This window comes from Myxine glutinosa, chromosome 10 (genome assembly GCF_964187855.1).
Source record: "Myxine glutinosa chromosome 10, kmMyxGlut1.1, whole genome shotgun sequence".
Lineage (NCBI taxonomy): Eukaryota > Metazoa > Chordata > Myxini > Myxiniformes > Myxinidae > Myxine > Myxine glutinosa.
In genome coordinates this window covers 24,879,820-24,903,553 of record NC_136270.1, presented here as the reverse complement: position 1 = coordinate 24,903,553, position 23,734 = coordinate 24,879,820, and positions in this window count along the sequence as shown.

Genomic DNA, 23,734 nt, shown 5'->3' with positions numbered 1-23,734 from the left:
GATGTGTGCCTATCGATACACTTTAAATCCGGTCGATTAGCCAATTCGGAAATTGAACATGGCGGCCATTGTTTTCCCATAAATGGCGCCAAAATTGCTAAAAAGTGCCATAAACTTCTTGAGATAATTGAAAACTTTAACGACCTCTTATAGATAAATATGTAGTTCTGTGACTTTGTATTGATACTTGTACATCTTAAATTCATCATTAACTCGAACGGTACTCGGTAGAGAGCATACCTCAACCTGGCTGAACAGTTTATGATTTAAATCCCACTGATAAGCCGGATCTGGATTCGGACCTGAACCAAAATCGAATCGTCTTGTTCTCGTCACCAAACCAACTCGTTCACAAAGTTTAGTCATAACTTATCCACAGTACATCGCTTTTCATCCGATCTCCCAATGGTGAAGAATCGCTTAAAAAATTATACAATCCGGATCCGGATCTGCACCAAAATCGAATCATTTCGTCCTTGTCACAGACACTACCTCTCCGCCAAATTTCGTCCGAATCCGTCCACAACTTTTTGAGATATCTTGTTTACAGACAAACAGATAGACAGACAGGGATGAAAACAGAACTTTCATCCATCCACCTTCGGTGGCGGAGGTAAAAAGTCTATGGCGCATTTTAGCAATTTTGGCGGCCATGTTGAATGTTCGAGTTGGCTAATCGACTGGATGTAAAGAGTATCTATAGAAACACATCGCTGCCAAGTTTCATGTTTGTATCCCAACGTGAACGGTGTTTTGTGTACGCCCCTAGCTATATATATATATATATATACTAGATGATGATAGCGGTTCTACGCCGGTGGAAATCTGAGTAAATGGATGGGGAGGGGGAGTGGGTGAGATCGGGTAGAATGTGTGGGAGCTATGCCTGGTCGCCATATATATATATTTATTTATATATACATATACACTCCATTCAGATAATTCGCACAGGATAGACTTTGCCATACACAATGTCCTCGTTGCGTGTCTATGGTGAAAAACCCTGGAGGATATTTCAAATATCCCTGTTGGAGCTCCAGTTCACTCACCAAGCAGCTCGCTAGCGCTTGCCAAGCAAGCCGTTCCTTATCAACGGTTTCGAATGGAGCTCTTCAAGGCACTTGGCGAGCGCTCCGCAAGAAACTTGGTAAATCAACACAGCCGCGGGGAAGGCTGGGTAAAGTGGGCGTGTCTTGCTGCAAGTCGTCGGTGGAAAAGCAAGTTCAGGACGAACATCGTCCACATCGTTTGTCAAGGGGTGTCGTGAACGTGTACGTGTACGTGTACGTGTACGTGCACGTGTTCGTGTCGTGTAGGCATGCGGTGTCTGTGTACCTGCACTGACTGCTTTGAAAAGATTCGCTCCAAGGTGCTGACACCTGCGTTGTCGGGACGATCTGCTGCGTGAGGACATTAAGCAAAAGGTACAGGTGAGTCGGTTTAAGTAATTAAATGAAGGCGGCTTATTTCGAAAGGTAAAAATTAATTTACAACCGTCGCGTTAATTAGAGTGCAGCTCTCATTTGAGGGCGATGTATGGGAGAGGTCTGCTGCTTGCATGTCCCGTTAAAATGGTCTTGCTCCCTGGCCCCTCTCCACGCAGCGAGCCGGTGTAATGTTACCGAGTGTCTATATCTACGCACGGCTGTCCGAGGAAACTGACGTCCAACTCTAATGTTCTTTTCAGGCTGCAGCTGTCCGGTTGACCCCCCTGTGGGGTCCAGTGCATGGGAAACTGCCAGCCCATCGGAATTCGGCTGCAGCGGTGCAGCACATACGTGGTCTCACGTCCTTTTGATCGCGACGCGCTCATGCTGTCGCGTCTCTTGGGGATCCTGGTCCCTCTCATCTTCGTCACGCTCGTGGTCATCGCCCTGTACTATGTGGTGGAAACCCTGGTGGCGCCGGCAGAGGGAACGTCGCAACCGTCTTTGCAGTACAATGGCCACACTCCCAGACCACCAAACGCCTCGGCAGAATTAATGTTTCTGAAGGTCTTGCCTCCGTCGACTTGATTCGGTTTTAGTGCAAGACGTACTGGGAGCTCACGGGTCGGTACTGGGTGCGCACTTCACCCGTATCCCTGACCCTGAGATCCACCATGCGAATGGCCAGAGGCAATATGTGCAAGAATCCATCGGGATTGAAGGAGGCAGGCTAACCAGAAGAAGGAAAAGAGGCATTCATTGAATTTTTTTATTCATTGCTCAATGCCCATCACAGTGATGCGTTGGTGGCACACATCTACATATTACATATGCCAATATCACCCGCTCCCCTATTTTCTCCCTCTAACCATGTATTCCGACTTGTTTACCGGGTATTGCCCACTTTGCAAGTGACATCTTTGTGAAAGATGGAAACTCAGTAAATGAATGTTTGATTATTTATTTATTTTGCCCCTTCTTGTCTGACTCGTATCGTGCACAGCAACTTTACCGCATTTGCGCCGAACATGGACCCCGTTTCCTTGGAAATATGATGCCAACAGGTCAGGGTATTCAGGTGAAGTCCGCATCCCAACTGGGGTAGCTGAATAAGATTTTCTTGACTTTGATTTTTTTTCACATTCTGTTGTGTTACAGCCTGAATTTAAAATGGGTTCCGCCTCCTTCAATGAATGTCGGCATTTTTAAAGATGGTACGCACCGCAGTCAGAGGCAAACTTAATAACCCGGCAACATCAACAGCACGTTTACCAACAACCATTCGAAGGATAACGTTGAAGGAGCCGGGCCTCCCACGTCGATCGGAAGAATGGACGCGACAAAAAGCTAGAATTCATCTGAGTTGCTTTAATGAAATCAAACACTCAGGCACTCTGAAAAACCGTTTATCAGTCAGCAATATATATCTATTCCGCCAGGGGGTTTGCCCAGGCCCGGCGCCAGGGGGCGTGGCCCAGCGTCCTGGCTGCGGCCTGGCAAGTTGAGGGCGAGCCTGGGCGTCCTGGACGAGCCCGGCATGGTGATCGCTCCGCGTCCTTGATAGGTGCAAGGCGATTGTGAAAACTCAGCGGCAGCCGCTACACACGTCCCCCCAGAATCGACTTGCACCGGCAGGGTCAATTTGAGGGGGGTCCTGATGACCCGGCCGAAGCGACCCCTGGCGGGTCGTGGGAGGGGGTCCGGTGAGGTGGTGGGCGGTCGAGTGGGGGGCACCGTGGACGGGGGACGGCCTCGCCGCGGCGGAAGGGCCACCCGTGGTGGGTGGTCGACGTCCACGTGCGCCGGCTTGAGGCGGTCCACAGCAATCCGGTCCGACCTGCCGCCGATGTCGATGACGAACGACTTGTCGTCCCGTCGCAGCACCCGGAAGGGCCCGTCGTACGGCGGCTGGAGTGGCCACCGATGTGCGTCGTGACGCACAAAAACATACTCCGCTGTGCGGAGTGCTGGGGGGACGTAGGACTGGGGGTCACCGTGGTGGGATGTTGGCACGGGGGCAAACCGTCGGGCGGCCTCCTGGAGGTCCGAGCGTTGGTGAGCTGCGGACCAGGGACTGGTAGCGTCGGGCACAAATTCGCCCGGGACGCGTAGCACCTGGCCATAGACAAGCTCGGCGGTGGATGCCTGGAGGTCCTCCTTGGGGGCCGTGCGAAGGCCCAAAAGGACCCACGGCAGCCGGTCGGCCCACCCGACGTCTTGAAGGCCGGCCATGAGCGCGGCCTTCATGGAGCGGTGGAATCGCTCGCACAACCCGTTTGCTTGGGGGTGGTAGGCCGTAGTACGGTGGAGCTTGATCCCTAGGTTGCCGGCGACCGCGCCCCACAGCTCGGAGGTGAACTGTGGACCGCGGTCTGACGAGATGTCCGCCGGTGCGCCGAAGCGGGCGACCCAGGTGGCGATGAAAGCCTGCGCCACGTCGGCGGTGGTGGTGGAGACGAGGGGAACGGCCTCCGGCCACCTGGTGGTCCTGTCCACCATGGTGAGCAGGTGTGTGAACCCCCGTGACGGGGGGAGGGGGCCCACCAGATCCACGTTGACGTGGTCGAACCGTCGTTCGGGCACGGTGAAAGGTGCCAGCGGGGCCTGGGTGTGTCGGTGGACCTTGGCCCGTTGGCAGGCCGTGCAGGCGCTGGTCCAATCGCGGACGTCCCGACGAAGGCCGTGCCAGACGAAACGCGCCGACACCAGCTTCTGGGAAGCTTTCCGGCCCGGGTGGGAAAGACCGTGGAGGGAGGCGAAGATGCGGCGTTGCCAGGCGACGGGCACGATGGGGCGAGGCTGGCCTTGGGAGACGTCGCAGAGCAGGACAGTGTCCGCGCAGGGGATGTCGGCCAGGCGGAGGCCCGTGTCCGCCGCCCGGAGGGCTTGCACCGTGGTGTCGGTGGTTTGGTCCGCCGCCATAAGCGCAAAATCCACGCCCAGGTGGACCGCGTTCGCGCTGGCCCGGGAAAGACAGTCGGCCACGGCGTTGTTTTTGCCGGCGACGTGCCGGATGTCCGTGGTAAACTCCGACACGGCGGAGAGGTGGCGCTGTTGGCGGGCCGACCATGGCTCCGTGACCTTGGCCATGGCGTAAACCAACGGCTTGTGGTCGACGAACGCCGTGAAAGGTCGGCCCTCCAGGAGGTGGCGGAAATGGCGGCCGGCCAGGTGTAGACCGAGGAGCTCCCGGTCAAACGTGCTGTATTTGAGCTCGTTCGGCCGGAGCTGCCGGCTGAAAAAAGCGAGTGGCTGCCAAACCCCGTTCACCCATTGCTCATGTACGGCGCCCACCGCGTAGTCGGAGGCATCCGTGGTGAGGGCGATGGGAGCGTTGAGCACCGGGTGAGCGAGCAGTGTTGCGTCGGCGAGGGCCCGCTTTGAGCCTTGGAAGGCCGCATCCATTGCTGCGGACCAGGCGATGTCGTGCTTGGCCGGCATGCCCCGGAGGGCTTCGTAGAGGGGCCGCATAAGCTGAGCAGCGCGGGGCACGAAGCGGTGATAAAAATTCACCATTCCCAGGAATTCCTGCAGGGCCTTTATGGTGCGGGGACGCGGGAACGTGGTGATGGCCTCGACCTTGGTTGGCAGCGGCACGGCCCCGTTCTTGGTGATGTGATGGCCCAAAAAATCAACGGCCGTCGTGCCGAAGTGGCATTTGGCCGGGTTGACGATGAGGCCGTGCTCGCTGAGGCGCTCGAACAGTGTCCGGAGGTGGAGGAGGTGCTCGGCCCGGGACGTGCTGGCGACGAGGATGTCGTCCAGGTAAACGAAAAGGAACGGCAGGTCACGCAGCACGCCGTCCATCAAGCGCTGGAACGCCTGAGCCGCGTTCTTGAGACCAAACGGCATCCGCAAGAATTCGAATAAGCCGAACGGCGTGATGACTGCCGTTTTAGGGACGTCGGCCGCCCTGACAGGTACCTGGTGATATCCCCGTATGAGGTCAATTTTCGAAAAAATGACCCGTCCCGCCAGACGGGCGGAGAAGTCTTGGATATGCGGGATCGGGTATCTGTCGGGGGTGGTAGCGTCATTGAGACGGCGGTAGTCGCCACACGGGCGCCATCCACCCCCTGGCTTTGGCACGATGTGCAGTGGCGAGGCCCACGCGCTATCGGAGCGCCGCACGATGCCGAGGTGCTCCAACGCGTCGAATTCGGCCTTCGCTACGGCGAGCTTGGCTGGGTCGAGGCGGCGGGCCCTGGCGTAGACCGGCGGGCCCGTGGTTGGTATGTGGTGCTCGATCCCATGCCGTACTGCGACGGCCGAAAACGTCGGCCGCGTGAGGGCCGGGAACTCCGTGAGCAGGCGAGCAAACTCGTTCGCCGCCGGGACGGCGCATGCCAGCTCGGTCGGCGCGGAGCTGCTCAATGTGCATACCAGGGAGCTGAAGGTTTCAGCGTTGATTAAACGACGCCGTTGGACGTCCACCAGCAGTCCGTGTGCGCAGAGGAAGTCGGCGCCTAGCAGAGCCACGGGCACGTTGGCGGTTACAAACGTCCAAGCAAAGCGTTGGCCGCCGAAGCAGAGGGTGACGTTGCGCGGGCCGAAGGTGCGGATACTCGATCCGTTGGCCGCAACTAAGGAGGGGCCGCAAACCGCGGATTGCCTGTCCTGGTCAGAGGCGGGTATGACGCTCAGTTGGGCGCCGGTGTCGCACAGGAAGCGCCGTCCGGACGCTTTATCCGTGATGAACAGTAAGTTGCCCGTGTGGCCGGCGCTCATGGCTGGTAATGAACGCCGGCCCGGCCGTTTCCCGGCCTGCCGAAGGTGCACGGGGGTCTGCATGTCCGGGCCTTCTGTCCGAACCTGGCATGATAGTAACACCACGCTTGGTCAGGTGGAGGCCTCGGTCGTCGTGCCAGAGGTGGTCGGCTCGGTAGAGCGGCCGCCAATGGCGTCGGCAGTTCGGCCGTCGACCGTGCCGGGTGCTCGGGCGCCCTGGGTGTTGCGTCGGACGGCGGTGGGTCCCATGTCGCCGCTACGATGCGCTGTCCTGCGGCGGAGATCTTGTCGGCTTCTCTGGCAAGGGCCCGGGGATCTGTGATCGTCGTGCTTGCCAGGGCGAGGCGTACCGGGTTAGGCAGCTGACGGAAGAACAGCTCCCGGAACAGGAATGCCGGAGAGTGCTCGCCGAGCAGTGAAAGCATGTAGTCCATGCGCTCGGAAGGGCGCGTGTCGCCGAGCTCAGGCAGATCGAGCAGGCGCCGTGCGCGTTCCGCCGATGGGAGGGCGAAAGCATCGAGGAGCAGCTTCTTAATCGCGCCGTATTTGTCAGCGGCTGGCGGGCTTTCGAGGAGGCTCAGGGCGCGGGCCGCGGTAACCGACCCGAGCGCAGCTACCACATGGTGGAAGCGGGTGTCGTCGGCCGTGATGCCTCGCAGGGCGAACAGGGACTCCGCCTGTGCGAACCAAACCGCCGCGTGAGCCTCCCAGAAGGTAGGCAGTTTAAGGGCGACTGCCGTGTCCATGTCGATAGGTCACCAATGAAGGAGCCGGGGCTCCCACGTCGATCGGAAGAATGGACGCGACAAAAAGCTAGAATTCATCTGAGTTGCTTTAATGAAATCAAACACTCAGGCACTCTGAAAAACCGTTTATCAGTCAGCAATATATATCTATTCCGCCAGGGGGTTTGCCCAGGCCCGGCGCCAGGGGGCGTGGCCCAGCGTCCTGGCTGCGGCCTGGCAAGTTGAGGGCGAGCCTGGGCGTCCTGGACGAGCCCGGCATGGTGATCGCTCCGCGTCCTTGATAGGTGCAAGGCGATTGTGAAAACTCAGCGGCAGCCGCTACAACGTCTAATTTTACTTCTCAGGTAACACTTTTACAATGCCTCTTAGCCAATCTACAGTACAGTCTGCACAGTAGTTATTTAGGCGATTTTGTGATTTCATGATTTGGTACTTTAGAGATGTATTCTGCCATCTTCATCCGTCTAGTAAATTCTGAAAAAGTTCAAGAATAAAAGGTGTGAATTTTAAAGCGACGTAAATGCAAATTGAAGCGACGTAAATCAGATCGGTTTATTAATAAGGTGACAAGGTATTTGTGAAATTACGTAAAAAGGGAAGATGTAAATCGGGGTGTTACTGTACTTGACAATATAACCATTCGATTCAAACGCATCACACTTATTTTAATTTTGACACAACTTCAGAAATCATTTTAAATAAAACGACTTTACTGTCTGGAAATGATTCCAATATGTGATATGTTAGATAATAGCAGGATGTCTGGGAACGAAGCCAAATCCAGGAAATTCAATAAATCCTACTTGGCACATGCAAAGTGATTTTATGATGTAACTCGGGTGGATCGGCTCGCTCCGCTCGCATCACCACACGTTGTTGCAGAGGCACTGGCTTGTTTTAACTGAGGATAATGACCTGACTGTACGTGAGTTGCTGTGTTGTCATGATATACACCAATCATCATAATACTAAAATACACAATTTGGTGTCTGTCTGACGATTTTTGACCGCGATACATTTGGTCGTTACTTATCCAATTTCAACCAAACTAGACAGGGAGACGAAGGGTCGCACGATGGAGGTTGTAGCGATTTAACTTCACCCCCTCCCCAAAGTAGTTTTCCCCACCAAAGGGGTTGTGTGTTGAGGTGTGTATCCATGTTAAGATAGCTTTGTAGTGGCGTTTTTCCAAAACCGCTTCTAATAACAAAAGTAACAAGAAACAGCAATCGGCGACTGCAGACCCTCGCCAGGACGTGTTTGTGTTGTGTATTTTGTGTGGTTAGCAGCTGTGTTTGTGTGGTTTATTAATGATGTAGATTTACGTTCCATTCAATATGGTTGCTGAACCACGTGACCGATGATGTCATCATTATTTCTTTTCTCCACCAATTTATCCCTAGATGATGCTCAAGAAATTTCATCTTGATCGGATGAAGTTTTGTACTTGTCAAATTATGACGCCATAATGGAGGCACCTATGACGTCATCATTAACATATGTTCCCCATGGGAAGTACTTGACAATGAGCAACGTTTCAATTCTTTCCTCGGAGCGGTTTTGGAGATATAGAAGTGCAGAGTTTTTCGGTTTTTCTAAGATAGTGCCCATACTACATCACCTATGACATCATGATTATTATTTTTTTAAATTCCACAGGAGGAGGTGCTCCAATGGTGAAAATTTATTGGTAATTGCACCAACCGGTGCAGGGAAAAGCACTCACGTTCTGTGCGGACAAACAAACAAGAAAGACGTCGTGCAGAGCACGATCTTTGCAGAATGCACCCCCACCCCCCAAAAAGGTTATGATGGATACATCAAATTGTCCATTTCATTCAGATTTAAATTGACGAACTTCATCAAAGCTCAGTTCAATCAGATTTTGATTGATGATTTTAGAAGTTTGGCCTTTAATTGACCTTTGACCTTTTGACCTCAAATAGTGGTTGCCCAATTCAGTGATACACTATGCAAATACACTTTAGTTTTCAGGTTAATTGGATGAAAAATGACGATTTTAGAAATTTGACCTCAAGATGACATTTGACCTTTGACATCAAAATCAATGGGCTTCTCAGTTGTGACTACCTCTACAACTTCGTAAAGTTTCATGACGATCGGCTTAGTATTGTGACCAGTAGGCGAGTGACAAACAAACAAGAAGACGTCATGTAGAGCATGATACTTGCATAATCCACCCCCCCCTCCCCCCCCCCCCCTGCAAAAAAGATTGCAATTGATCCAGCAAATTGTCCATTTCATCAAGATTAAAATTGACGATCTTGATCAAGCTCGGGTTAATAGGATGAAAAGTGACGATTTATCAAATGAAAATTGTTGATTTTAGAAGTTTGACCTTGTGCTCGCATTTGATCTTTTGACCTCAAAATAGTTGGTTTCCCAATTCAGTGCGGCACTATACAAATGCTGTTCAATTTTCAAGTCAATCGGATGAAAAATGGCGATTTTAGAAAATTTGTCCTCCAGGTGACCTTTGATCTTTGGGGAGAGAGGAGGCTCAATGACCTAAAAATCAATAGGCTTCTCATGTTTTAGGTGTAGTCTTTCAAACGACCTCTACTACTTGGTGAAGTTTCATGATGATCAGTTTAGAATTGTGACCTGCAGGCCGGTGACCAACAAACAGACAGATGGTCAGGTTCACTATGTCAATAAATTATATTTCGTTCAAAATCATGGTAGATTAGCAAACCTATACATTTTTGGAAAGGTTATAGCATAAGGAAACTAAAAATCAATGTTTACATTTGGAGAGATACCTGTATGGCGGCCATTTTGGATTTTCAAAATGGCCACTGTAAAATACATATTTTGTTCTATTTCTGCCTCTAATTACCCTAAAAACTTTTAAAAATATACTAAACCTATATTTTCAGGGACAAGGAATCCAATGAAAGTATCAAATTAGTGCTATGGGGAATGGTAAGACACGAATCAAAGGTTTTGAATTGCAAAATACCGTCTTTATATTCGCGATAAGTTGCATAATCAAATACATGTTATCATTTTGTACAGGCAGTTAATAACATCAAAATGTGTCACAATAATTCATATCACCAAACATACACAGGCAGTCAGCAAAATCATATATACACATGCAGTCAGTATAACTTCACATCTACACAGGCAGTCAATGACAAAATATACACAGGCAGTCAATGGCATCAAACATGCACGATTACAGAATATGCCATTTAGAGTTCGTCATCACTGTCCTGTGTGTCGTATCCGACAATATAGTCCGCATCGTTTTCACAGTCCGTTCCACACAAGCAAAGGTCGGTCAAATTGATTGGCAAATCGAATTGGTCGAATGGTCGATCGAATCGAATCGAATTGGTCGAATGGTCGATCGAAACGATTGGTCGAATGGAATTGGTCGATTGGTCGAATTGGTCGGATTTGGCAAATGTAAACATTGATTTTCAGATTTTCCATGTAATAACGTTTCCAAAAATGTATAGGTTTTTTTTTTTTTTTTTTTTTTTTGTATACAAGATCGAGGCTCGTGAAAGAGCGAACATTAATCACACAGAAAGACAAACCGACACATAAAACATATAACATCGGGAGCGGTAGACAAGATGGGGAGAGAGGGGGAAGGACACAAACACAACATTTGAGAGCAGGGACCGAGAGACATGTAGACATCTGTGGGAGGGAGAGGGCTTTGGGGGGGGGGGGGGGGGGGAGGCAAGGGAAGGGGGCGGTGGGAGAGGTATAAAACATATGGACACTGCCAGGACTTCCAGGAAAGAAGTTAGAATTTCAAACAAGGTGGATCTGGGGTGAATTAGCGGGGGTAGAAAAGATCAAGGTTTTGGATGGGGGAAGATAAGACATGGTGGTGAACAGCTGTTTTAAAGACCTGGAGGGAGGAGTGGGATTGAAGGGAGTGAGGGAGTTTGTTCCAGAGGCGGGAGAAAAGATGAATGAAAGAGTGAAGGTGAGCAGAGAGCCGAGATTTCGGCAGTTTAACCATCAGAGGGTTGCTGGCAGATCTTGTGCGACCTGTAGGAATATTTGGGGGACAGAGCACAGAGAGAGCTGGGGGTGCAAGGCCGGAGAGGAGTCGGTAGAAGACAGAAAGACCACCTACCTGCCTGCGGTGAGTGAGTGAAAGGCCCTCAGAGATAGCTTCATCGCGGGAGATTCCAATAATTCTGAAAGCTTTGGTTTCAACAGCGTGAAGCCGAGCTAGGTGTGAGGCAGGAGAACCGGCCCATAGGGGAGAATAGTATTCCATTGAGCTGCGGATGAAAGCCTTGTATGTGGTGAGGAGCTCAGGTGTGCCGAGGAAGGACTTCGCACGACGGAGGATGCCCAGTCGGCGACGGGCTTTGGAGGCCAGCTTGGAAATGTGGTTTTCCCAAGAAAGATCATGGCAGATAGTGAGACCCAAAAGCTTGAGCGACAGAACTTCTTGGAGAGGATTGTTGAGAAAGTAGATGGGAGGGTTGTCCAGTCGATCTTTTCGGAGAGACATCGTAAGAGTGTGAGATTTGTCAGGATTGAAAGACATGTTCCACTTGTTTGACCAGTCTGTGATTTTGTCCTAGTCTTCAGAGAGTGAGGAGGCTGCAGACTGCCGATCTGAGGGAAGAGGAATGGAGCGGCAGAGAGTGGAGTCATCAGCAAAGAGATAGAGAGGATTTTCAAGAGAGTCAGAGATATCATTGATGAAGACCAGAAAAAGCACGGGGCACAGAACACTGCCTTGGGGAACTCCAGCCTGAACAGGAAGAGGAGATGAGAGAAACCCATTCAGGGCCACACGTTGACGACGACTAGAGAGGAAGTCCGCCAGCCATGCGTGGAGATTTCCATGGATACCAAAGGAGGAGAGTTTGGTGAGCAGAGCGGGGTGCCAGACCGTGTCGAACGCACGTGATATGTCGAGGGACATCGAGGGAGGTTTGCTAATCTACCATGATTTTGAACGAAAAAACATAGTGAACCTGACTAAGACAGACAGACAGAATAACAAATGCAACCGACCAATATACTTGAAAAATCTTCGATTTTGCAAGAAATAAACAGACAAACAAATGAAAAATCACTCATAGAGCGACACTTGGAAAAAGATAACATAGTAGAATGACACTAGGTAAAGCATCCCTTTGACCTCACAAATAATTGGTGGTTTAATTCTGTGACCTGATAAGCAAATCGTCTTCAAATTTCAAGTAAATCGGATGAAAATTTACAGTTTTAGAAATTTGGCCCATTTCACCTTTTGGCCTATGTTTACCTCAAACATAGTTGGTGGTTGAATTCAGTTAGCTGATATGAAAATCTTATTCAAATTCCAACTCAATCAGATGAAAATTGAGGATTTTAGAAATTTGGACAAAGTGATTGACCACAGGCCTATGTTGACCTTTTGGCCGATGTTAATCTCACAAATAGTTGGTGATTGAATTCAGTGCACTGATATGAAAATCATGTTCAAATTTCAAGTCAATCGGATGAAAATCAAGGATTTTAGACATTTGAAATGGTTGTTGACCTTTGGCCTATGTTGACCTTTTGGCCTATGGTGATCTCAAAAATAGTTGGTGGTTGAATTTAGTAGCTGATATGAAAATCCTATTCAAATTTCAAGTTAATCGGATGAAAATTGAGGATTTTAGAAATTTGAAAAAAATTGGTTGACATTTGGCCTATGTTGACGTTGCAACCTATGTTGATCTATAAAAAAATGGTTGGTGGTTGAATTCAGATCGCTGATATGAAAATCCTTTTCAAATTCCAAGTCAATCAGATGAAAATTGAGGATTTTAGAAACTTGTAAAAAAAAGTTGTTGACCTTTAACCTATGTTGACTCTTTTGGCCTATGTTGTCCTCAAAAGTAGTTGTTGGTTGAATTCAGTTCGCTGAAATGAAAATCCTATTCAAATTTTAAGTCAATCGGGTGAAAATTGAGGATTTTAGAAATGCGATGAAAAGTGGTTGACCTTTGGCCTATGTTGACCTTTTGACCTCAAAATGATATAGGATTTTGTCTGACCATGAACTCTACCATTTGGTGAAGTTTCATGAAGTTCGGTTTCAAATTGTGACCTGTGGGCAAGTCCAAGTGAGCAGACAGACAAACACACAAATGAAACATCACTCATAGAGCGACACTTGGCAACACAGAACAACGTAGAATGGCACTCGGGAGAGCATCCTTTTGACCTAAAAAAAAAAGAATTGGTTGTTCAATTCAGTGACCTGATATGCAAGTCATCTTCAAATTTTAAGTTAATCGGATGAAAATTGACAATTTTAGAAATCTGGCTGATGTTGTCCTTTTGGCCTATGTTGACCTCAAAAATAGTTGGTGATTGGTTTCAGTAAGCTGATATGCAAATCCTATTCAGATTTGAAGTCAATCGGATGAAAATGGAGGATTTTAGAAATTTGGAAAAAGTGGTTGACCTTAGGCCTATGTTGACCTTTTGGCCTATGTTGAGCTTTTGGCCTATGTTGATCTCAAAAATAGTTGGTGGTTGAATTCAGTTCACTGATATGAAAATCCCATTCAAATTTCAAGTCAATGGGATGAAAATTGAGGATTTCAGAAATTTGAAATGGCTGTTGCCCTTTGTTTGGCCTATGTTGACCTTTTGGCCTATACTCATCTCAAAATTAGTTGGTGGTTCAATTCAGTAAGCGGATTTGCAAATCCTATTCAAATTTCAGGTCAATCGGATGAAAATTGAAGATTTTAGAAACTTGTAAAAAAAAGTGGTTGACCTTTGGCCTATGTTGACCTTGTGACCGATGTTGATATCAAAAATAGTTGGTGGTTTAATTCAGTTCGCTGATATGAAAATCCCATTCAAATTTCAAGTCAATCAGATGAAAATTGAGGATTTTAGAAATTTGGCCTATGTTGACCTTTTGGCCTATGTTGACCTCAAAAATAGTTGGTGGTTGGTTTCAGTAAGCTGATATGCAAATCCTATTCAGATTTCAAGTCAATCGGATGAAAATGGAGGATTTTAGAAATCTGAAAAGGGTGGTTGACCTTTGGCCTATGTTAACCTTTTGGCCAATGCTGATCTCAAAAATAGTTGGTGGTTGAACTCAGTTAGCTGATATGAAAATTCTATTCAAATTTCAAGTCAATCGGATGAAAATTGAGGATTTTAGAAATCTGAAAAGGGTGGTTGACCTTTGGCCTATGTTAACCTTTTGGCCAATGCTGATCTCAAAAATAGTTGGTGGTTGAACTCAGTTAGCTGATATGCAAATCCTATTCAGATTTCAAGTCAATCGGATGAAAATGGAGGATTTTAGAAATCTGAAAAGGGTGGTTGACCTTTGGCCTATGTTAACCTTTTGGCCTATGTTGACCTCAAAAATAGTTGGTGGTTGGTTTCAGTAAGCTGATATGAAAATTCTATTCAAATTTCAAGTCAATCGGATGAAAATTGAGGATTTTAGAAAGTTGAAATTGCTGTTGACCTTTGGCCTATGTTGACCTTTTGGCCTATGCTCATATCAAAAATAGTTGGTGGTTGAATTCAGTAAGCTGATATGTAAATCCTATTCAAATTTCAAGTCAATCGGATTAAAATTGAGGATTTTAGAAATTCAAAAAAAAGTGCTTGACCTTTGGCCTATGTTGACCTTTTGACCTCAAAATATATAGGATTTAGTTGAGCCATGAACTCTACCATTTGGTGAAGTTTCGTGAAGATCGCTTTAAAATTGTGACCTGTAGGCAAGTTTAAGTGAGCGGACAGACAAACACACACACACACACACACACACACACACACACAAACACACACAAACCGGAGTGATCAACATATTTGCAAGAAACAAAAAAAATTGCCAAGTAACGAACGGAACCAAATGCAATACCCTCTCCTCTGGTGAGGGTAATAACGACGCTAATGATAATAGTATAATATTAATGTTACTAGTGGGGTCACTGGTGGCAATCCAACGGGGATGGACGTGTGTGACATTTTGACATGTTGAGTTCGGTGCTGCACCTGCACATTCAGTTTTACAAAATGGTGACCTGCAATTTATCAGATCCACAAATGATGTAATCTACACAATTTATTTACTTCTGATAACATCTGAATGCATGTGCGTGCACATGGGAGATACAGTTTGAAAGATGTAATTAAATCTCATGTAAAATGTGGCTCAAATCCTCTCCCTCCCCGCCCCCATCCCTCCCACATCACGCACACTGCACCGAGGAGTGGGTCACACATGGTTGCGAGTGGATCACACACACACGGGGGAGTGTGTCGCAAACACACGGGTGAGTGGGTCGCACACACACGGGCGAGTGGGTCACACACACACGGCGAGTGGGTCACACACACACAGGGGAGTGGCCCACATCCACACGGGGGGAGTGGGTCACACACGGGGGGAGTGGGGGTCGCTTTACTCCACCCCCCTCATTCCTTTCCAACTCCTCCTCACTCCCCTTCCCCTCCCCCAGTCTACTCTCCCCCTCCCCCTCCCCCAGTCTACTCTCCCCCTTCCCCAGTCGATTCCCCCCCCCCCCCCAGTCTCCTCTCTCCCCTTCCCAGTCTCCTCTGCCCCTCCCAGTCTCCTCTTCCCCCCCTCCCAGTATCCTCCCCCCCAGTCTCTTCCCCCCCCCCCAGTCTACTCTCCCCCTCCCAGTCTCCTCTTCCCCCCCTCCCAGTCTCCTCCCCCTCCCAGTCTCCTCTTCCCCCCCTCCCCCAGTCTCCTCTCCCCCACCCCCGGTCTCCTCTCTCTCCTCCACCCACCCAGTCTCCTCTCCCCTCTCCCCTCCCCCCAGTCTCCTCTCCCCTCCACAAGTCTTCTCTCCTCCACCCAGTCTTCTCTTCACTCCCTCAAATCCTTTTCACTCCCCAGTCTCCTCTCTCCTCCCCAGTCGCCCCCCCCCCCCGCCCAGTCTTCTCTTCACCCTCCCCCCCCCATCTCCTCTCCCCCCCCCAATCTACTCCCCCACCCCCCATTCTCCTCCCCCCCCCCCCAGTCTCCTCTCCCTCCCCCCACAGTCTACTCTCCCACCCCCCCTGCCTTTCTCCTCTCCCTCCTCCCCCTTCCAGTCTCCTCCCCCCCTCCCAGTCTCCTCTCCCCCTCCCAGTCTCCTCTTCCCCCCCTCCCAGTCTCCTCCCCCCACCAGTCTCTTCCCCCCCCCCCCAGTCTCCTCTCTCCCCCTCCCAGTCTCCTCTGCCCCTCCCAGTCTCCTCTTCCCCCCCTCCCAGTCTCCTCCCCCCTAGTCTCCTCCCCCCCTCCCAGTCTCCTCTCCCCCTCCCAGTCTCCTCTTCCCCCCCTCCCAGTCTCCTCCCCCTCCCAGTCTACTCTCCCCCCCCCCCCCCCAGTCTCCTCTCTCCCCCTCCCAGTCTCCTCTGCCCCTCCCAGTCTCCTCTTCCCCCCCTCCCAGTCTCCTCCCCCCCAGTCTCTCCCCCCCCCCCCCCCCAGTCTACTCTCCCCACCCCCTCCAGTCTACTCTCCCCCCCCCCAGTCTCCTTCCCCCCCCCTCCCAGTCTCCTCTCCCCCCTCCTCCCCCAGTCTCCCCCCTCCTCCCCCCACCCCAGTCTCCTCTCCCCCACCTAGTGCTAACTAGTGCTTGCCAAGCCATCCGTTCCTTATTTACGGTTTTGAATGGAGTGCTTGCTCGAATACTTAAGCCACTTGGCAAGCTACCCACTAGAAACTTGGTTAATGAACACCCGCCCCCACCCGCCCCCCCCCCCCCGATGTTGAGGCCCGACCATAGATCTACTGTAATCTATATACCCCAGAGAGGAATGACCCTTCCTGCCACTCCCATTGTGAACGAGTGTGCTAGTAATACAAACATTTCTTTTGTACAAATGTATTTGTAATATTCGTGATATTATTCATTTGTAATTTATTGTAAATGGTCGAAAGATAGATTCCACTAGTACGTAATTAATAGAAAGGTAGCCATATGGCTTCACGGACGGATTCACGGATGGATGGATGGACTGTGTTTTTCGGTTTTAAAACAGTGCCTTCAGAAAGTATTCACACCACTTGACTTTTGCACATTTTGTTGTGTTTCAGCCTGAATTTAAAATGGATTAAATTGAGATTTTTTTCACTCATCTACACATTATATCCCGCAATGTCAAAGTGGAATTTTTTCCAAATTAATTAAAAACGAAAAGCTGAAATGTCTTGAGTCAATAAGTATTCAACCCCTTTGCTATGACACTTAAAATTGAGGTCAGGTGCATCTAATTTCCTTTGATTATCTTTGAGATATTAATACAACTTAATTGGATCCACCTGTGGTCAATCCAATTGATTGGACATGATTTAGAAAGAAACACACCTTTCTATGCAAGGTCCCACAGTTGGTAGTGCATGTCACAGCAGAAACTGCACCATGAACAAGGAACTGTACAGTCACGTGAATACATATATACAGTCACGTGAAAAAGTAAGTACACCCCATATAAACTTTTGATTTTTTCAACATATTTCAACATACAGCTATTTGATCTTCATTTCAACAATATTGATAGATAAAGGTGATATAATATAACAAATATCATGAAACATTTACATTTTGTAGTCCATTGTATAATTTAAATAAACATAAATGCAAATTTCGCATGTGGAAAAAGTAAGTACACCCCTACATTTATCACTACTTCAAATACCTAAAATTAGAATCAGGTGCACCAGCTCAGGTGCAAATGATTAGAACATCGTTAGAGAGGATCTTGGTGGAACCTGTCTTATTTAAACCTCAGACATTTAGTTTGGTTTGCTCTTTGTTGTTGAAGTGTGTGGCGTCACCATGCCTAGATCAAAAGATCTCTCTGAGGCCTTCAGAAAAAAGGTTATAGATGCCTCCGAGTCTGGGAAGGGATTTTAAAAGATCTCCAAACAATTTGAAATCAATCATTCGACTGTCCGGAAGATCACCTACAAGTGGAGAAGATGCCAAACAACTGCCAACTTGTTCAGGCCAGGCCGCCCCAGCAATTTCAGCCCGAGAGCAGACCACAAGATGATGAAATAAGTCTGTAAGATCCCCAGAATGTCATCACGGGACCTACAGGTAGCTCTTGCCATTGTTGATGTCAAAGTGCACGAGTCTACCATTAGAAAGAGGCTGCACAAATTTGATGTGCATGGGAGGTGTGCCAGGAGGAAACCTTTGCTGTCCAGAAAGAACATCAGGGCAAGACTAAAGTTTGCCAATGAACACCTTGGCAAAGACCAGCACTTCTGGAACAATGTGCTCTGGACAGATGAGTCAAAGGTGGAGCTATTTGGCCACAGTACCAGAAGACATGTTTGGCGAAAACCAAAGACAGCATTTGACCACAAGAACCTGATACCAACTGTAAAGCATGGTGGTGGAAATATTATGGTTTGGGGCAGCTTTGCTGCATCAGGGCCTGGGCAGCTCACCATCATATAATCCACTATGAATTCTTCATTGTACCAGAGGGTGCTTGAGGATAATGTGAGGCCATCTGTCGGAAAGTTGAAGCTCAACCGAAGGCGAACCTTGCAACATGACAATGACCCTAAACATACCAGTAAATCCACCAAGGAATGGCTGAAAAGAAATAAATGGACGGTTCTGGAATGGCCAAGTCAAAGCCCGGATCTAAATCCCATCGAGATGTTGTGGGGGGGATTTGAAACGAGCTGTGCATGCAAGAAACCCCTCAAACATCGCACAGCTGAAAGAATTCTGCATGGAGGAGTGGGAAAAAAATTTCTCCCAGTCAATGTCAGAGACTGGTTGACAGTTATAAGAAACGCCTACTTGAAGTTGTTTCTGCCAAAGGGGGCAATACCACCTATTAGAGCCAAGGGTGTCGTTACTTTTTCCACATGCGAAATTTGCATTTATGTTTATTTAAATTATACAATGGACTACAAAATGTAAATGTTTCATGATATTTGTTATATTACATCACCTTTATCTCTCAATATTGTTGAAATGAAGATGAAATAGCTGTATGTTGAAATATGTTGAAAAAGTCAAAACTTTACATGGGGTGTAGTTACTTTTTCACGTGACTGTATATATGTAAGAAACAGGAAGAAAATTCCTGCGTGGGGCTGGTGTGAAAAAATTCTGACTCAACCCGGGACTCAAACCCAGGAACCTCATCACTTACGCGGTAACAGCCCACTGAGCTATTGAGTCTCTGGGATATCCTCAGAGATTTCTCACTAATACTGCGAGCTTTATAATGGCCGATGTCTTATGTGCCTGCTATGCAGACCCGGATGTGTGTATGTATGTGTATGCAAGTGTGTGAAAGTGCATTGAAGATGCACTTGATGTGCTGGGCGTTGGGCCTCCACTAGCCTTTATCAAGAGAAGTTCCCTTGTACTCATGGGGTATTTGTTGTACTCATACTCATATCACAATACTCATGCCTGCCCCCAACCCACACCTCAAAGCAGGGATTCATCTCTAGACGTTTTATTCATTTGAATAATTGGCTATTTAAAATCATTTTAAATAAAATACCTCTGTATAAATGACTGAACATTGTCATTTACTGTATATAGAGTTTGATACAGTTTGAAAATAAAAGTCAATTACCCTCCATAAATGACATTTTATTCACACTCTAAATGAAATTGACATCCTTACAACAAAGGCAGAGAAGGAAGCAACAATAATGGGATACACCAGAAAAAAGTAATTGGTCAAGACATTTTATTGGAATTTATCAAAACGGATTTGTTAGTTGAGAATATTATTGTATAAATAAAAACACATATAAATCACAGAATACAGTAAGAAAAGCATTAAATCACTATAAAATATGCCCTAGAAAAACAAAGCAAAACAATTTCTTATAAATATGGTGAATATAAGTCACTGCACATTTTTAATTAGAGCTGTAAGCTCCATAAGAAACACTTTAAATCATGAAACACAGTCAATCTACTCAATTTAATCCATACAATGAAGCAAGAAACGATACATCGCGACGTATGTTACAAAGACCTCTCAAAACGCAGTTATAAAAGACACAATAACACAAACACGAACATAATTCAGGATATATGATAGAAAACACTGACAATGCTTTTGAAAGAAACATTAAAATTCGAGATTTTCGGTTTATCGAACCAGAACTGAAATGAATAACGGAAGAGATTGTTACAGTCGATACATCAATCCACTCTATGACAAAGAATGCTTGAAGGAATTCAATACTTTAAAGTTTTAATGGGAAGGGAAAAAGAACAAAGTGGTGAAGGAAGAAACCCTTACATGACAACAGAACTTCTTGTTTATTACTTTGTGTCAATGTTTTCAAGATTGTGATGTTTATGATTAATTTCAGGGAAATGAAACGACGACGAGAACATGGAAAGAAGTTTTCTTTTTTTGGGATATACACATTTTAAAATCAAACTCTTTTCAAGCTTCTTTCTATATCGACTTACTGAAGGAGATAAAGCTCAAAAAGGTAGTGCTGAATGTAAAAAAAAAAGTAAACGAAAATATATGTTTTAGGGGTACACAATTTTTATTTTTTTTGAAGTTTTAAACCTTTTTTTTTCAATAAAATTTGTTAGATGAAAATGTACCAGAAAAGAGTACCGTGGTACAAATTTCAGCTCTAGGACGCATGGAACCTAGAAAACGAACGGCTCAAATATTTGAAAAGGGACAAACAAACAAAGTTCAGATAAAGTTAATAAAAGTGTGTAAAAACAAGAAAACAAACGTTTCCTTTGGTCTATTCTTGCACACGACCACCCACCAAAGTGAAATCTTGGGAGGTTAAGCCATTAAAATAAATCTGAAAATACCCAAAATGTTGATGGATTGATGTTCCCGATGAAATTAGAAGTTGTTCATAAATTTGAGAAGATGAATAACTGAAGCATTAACGCAAAAGGTGTAACAGATTCCAAACAAGTCGAACATCAAAACGACGAGGAAAACTACAATGACCTCGTCTACTTCAAAGTTGATTGAAGGCACAATTTCAACTGAAGGCACAATTACGCACTCCTCGAAAACTTTTCAACATAAACTTCATCGCATGCGTCCAACTCTAACAGGAATGGTAAGAAGCACTCATGTATGGAAACGGTGCCTCAATTTCTTCAACACCGAAGAAAGCTTGAAGCGCCATTCAAGATATTGTTCAAATCATCAAGCAACAGTAATTGATATGCCAAGAGCAGGTTCAAGAGGAGCATTCAAAGATTTATTTTTAAATGGCACGTGCTACTTCCTTGTTTTTTTTGAATGGTACATATACATTTTTAAAATGTTTAAAATATTTTTATTGAGTACATTTTTTTTTCCATTTTTAAAATATTTTTATTGAGTACATTTTTTCATTGAGTATTTTTTACCTCTGCCACCAAAGATGGATGGAGGCTATGTTCTGTCCCCTGTCTGTCTGTCCGTTTGTCTGTCTGTCTGTCTGTCCGTTTGTGAACAAAATATCTCAAAAAGTTGTGGACGGATTCGGACGAAATTTGGCAGAGAGGTATAGAGCAGTGATTAGATTATGGTGAAGGACGAAATGATTAGATTTTGGTTAAGATCCGGATTCGAATCCGGCTAATGGAATGTTTTGAGTGCATCTTCACCATTGGGAGATCGGGCCAAAACCGACATATAGCAGGATATCTAAAAAAGTTGTGGACGGATTTGGAGGAAACTTGGTGGACCGGTTGGGTGTATGACCAGGACGATTCGATTCTATTTTGGTGAAGATCTGAATATGGATTCGGATATGAGAATTATTTATTTTTGAAGTGATTCTTCACCATTGTGAAATAGGGCCAAAAACGATACAAAGCAGGATATCTCAAAAAGTTATGTTGGATTTGGACGAAACTTGTTGGACATGTGTGTCTGACAAGGAAGATTCGATTCTATTTTGGTGAAGATCCGGATCCGGCTCGTATAATTTTTTATGTGATTCTTCACCATTGAGTGATATGGCCAACCAGGTGGAGGTATGCTCTCTACTGAGTGCCGTTCTAGTTTTATTGAATATTACTGCTTGACGCTCAGCATTTTGAAGGATAAAGCACAGACAAATAAAGCTGGGAAGGCAACGGCAAACCACCCAGTTTAACCCTTGCCAAGAAATTGCTCCAGCAGCACCAACGCTCTGTAAAGAGCACGATACATCAAATCAAAGACGACTACTTCCAAAGCCCCACTGTTCCTATGGAGTCGGTCGGGTAAAGTTTTTGGCCGAAGTATTTTTTCCGACAGTCAGCACGGGCCCAGGGCAAACAACCTTGCGGACCCCCGTGATCCCCCCCCCCCCCTTCCCAACAATTCTCTCTCTTTTGTAACTTTTTAAAATAACTTTCTTTAATAAAAATCCAAATTATAACAGCAAATGGCTCATTAACAAAGCGAAATCACAGCGACAGCCTTTTTAGCTCACAGTATGTATTGAAAAGTAAATAAATAAAGTGTTAACAAATTTATTTTATAAGTTGAAGTCTGTCCGTGTGTCGACGGCCACTTTCAGTGCTCCTTTTGCTTTTCTAGCCTGGATTCAATCTTGGCCCAGGTATAAACTGTAATCGGGTGTTTTACAGACAGCATGATTCATCAGTGGGAGTACCCGCCCCTCCGATCCCACAGTGTGCTTCTCGAAAAGTCGGCAAGTCATCACCTGCACCCTGGTCAAATTACAAATTCCTGCTGTAACCGTAGACTTGAGCCAAACTTCCCCCGCCAACTCCGCAAGAACGTGGGACTTCAAACAAAGCACAACGTGATCTTCTACCGGCCATGACTCCTCAATCATCTAATGATGAGGAGGTGGGGAGGAGCTGATGAGGGGTTTTGCTGTACTGTTCTGGGAATGCCAGAAAACAGGACACTCAGGTCAAAGTCAATCGGACGTCACACATGTCGATGAATCGTCATTCCTGCGAAACACTGGGATGACAGTTTCTAACTACTTGACATTCAAACCAAGCTGGCTCAGTGCTCACAGGTGAGCCCACATACCTCGAGGATATCCTGCCAGTTCTTAAGTGGAGTGTGAATTGCTGTGAAATTCCTAACACAAGGAATGAGATTTGAAAAGTCTGGCAACGAATTCCACTGTCCACCTCCCTAATGAACTAAGGACAAATGGACGAAAAATGGGAAATTGACTGGAAGATTACACGGACGGTTCGTATTTCCAGGTGCTGTATCAGCAAAGTCTTTCCACCAGGTGCCTGCAAGACCTCATTTCTTAAGCACGGCAGGGGGAACCTGCCCTCACATCTTACGACTTGAACTCTCCCCACGGGGAAACGCACAGTTCGTTGCACTTTCCCTGTTATGCTTTGTGATCATCCCGAAATTGTGCTAAACGTTTTGAACAATAAAACTCCGAGCTAAATATTCATCGTGATTATTGATTGAACAATTAAAAATAAAATAAAAATCAAAGGGAGGCGCAAAGCGCCCCTCCCTTTACATAAGGGATTGTTTCTCTGTACGCAGCTTTCACATGGGGACTGAAAATACGTTTCTCAGCTTCTACTGGACGAAATCAGCTGCAAATTTCAGAAGTAAATGCTTTGTACATCGAGGTAATATGTTCTAAATTTCAGCAACGTCTTTTTCCTCATTCTTGAGTTGTATTTAGAAAACCCTCAAAATCACGTTAGTGTCTGTCCGTCCGTCCGTCCGTCCGCCCAAAATGTGTTGCCACTCAAAATGTGTTGCCAGCTGAAACTTGGAATATACACCGGCTTGTAGGTCTAGTTAATGGCTTTTAAAACAAATTCTACCGAAGTGCCATAGCTTTTGCTTTAAAATAAAAATATATATATACATATACATAAATAAATA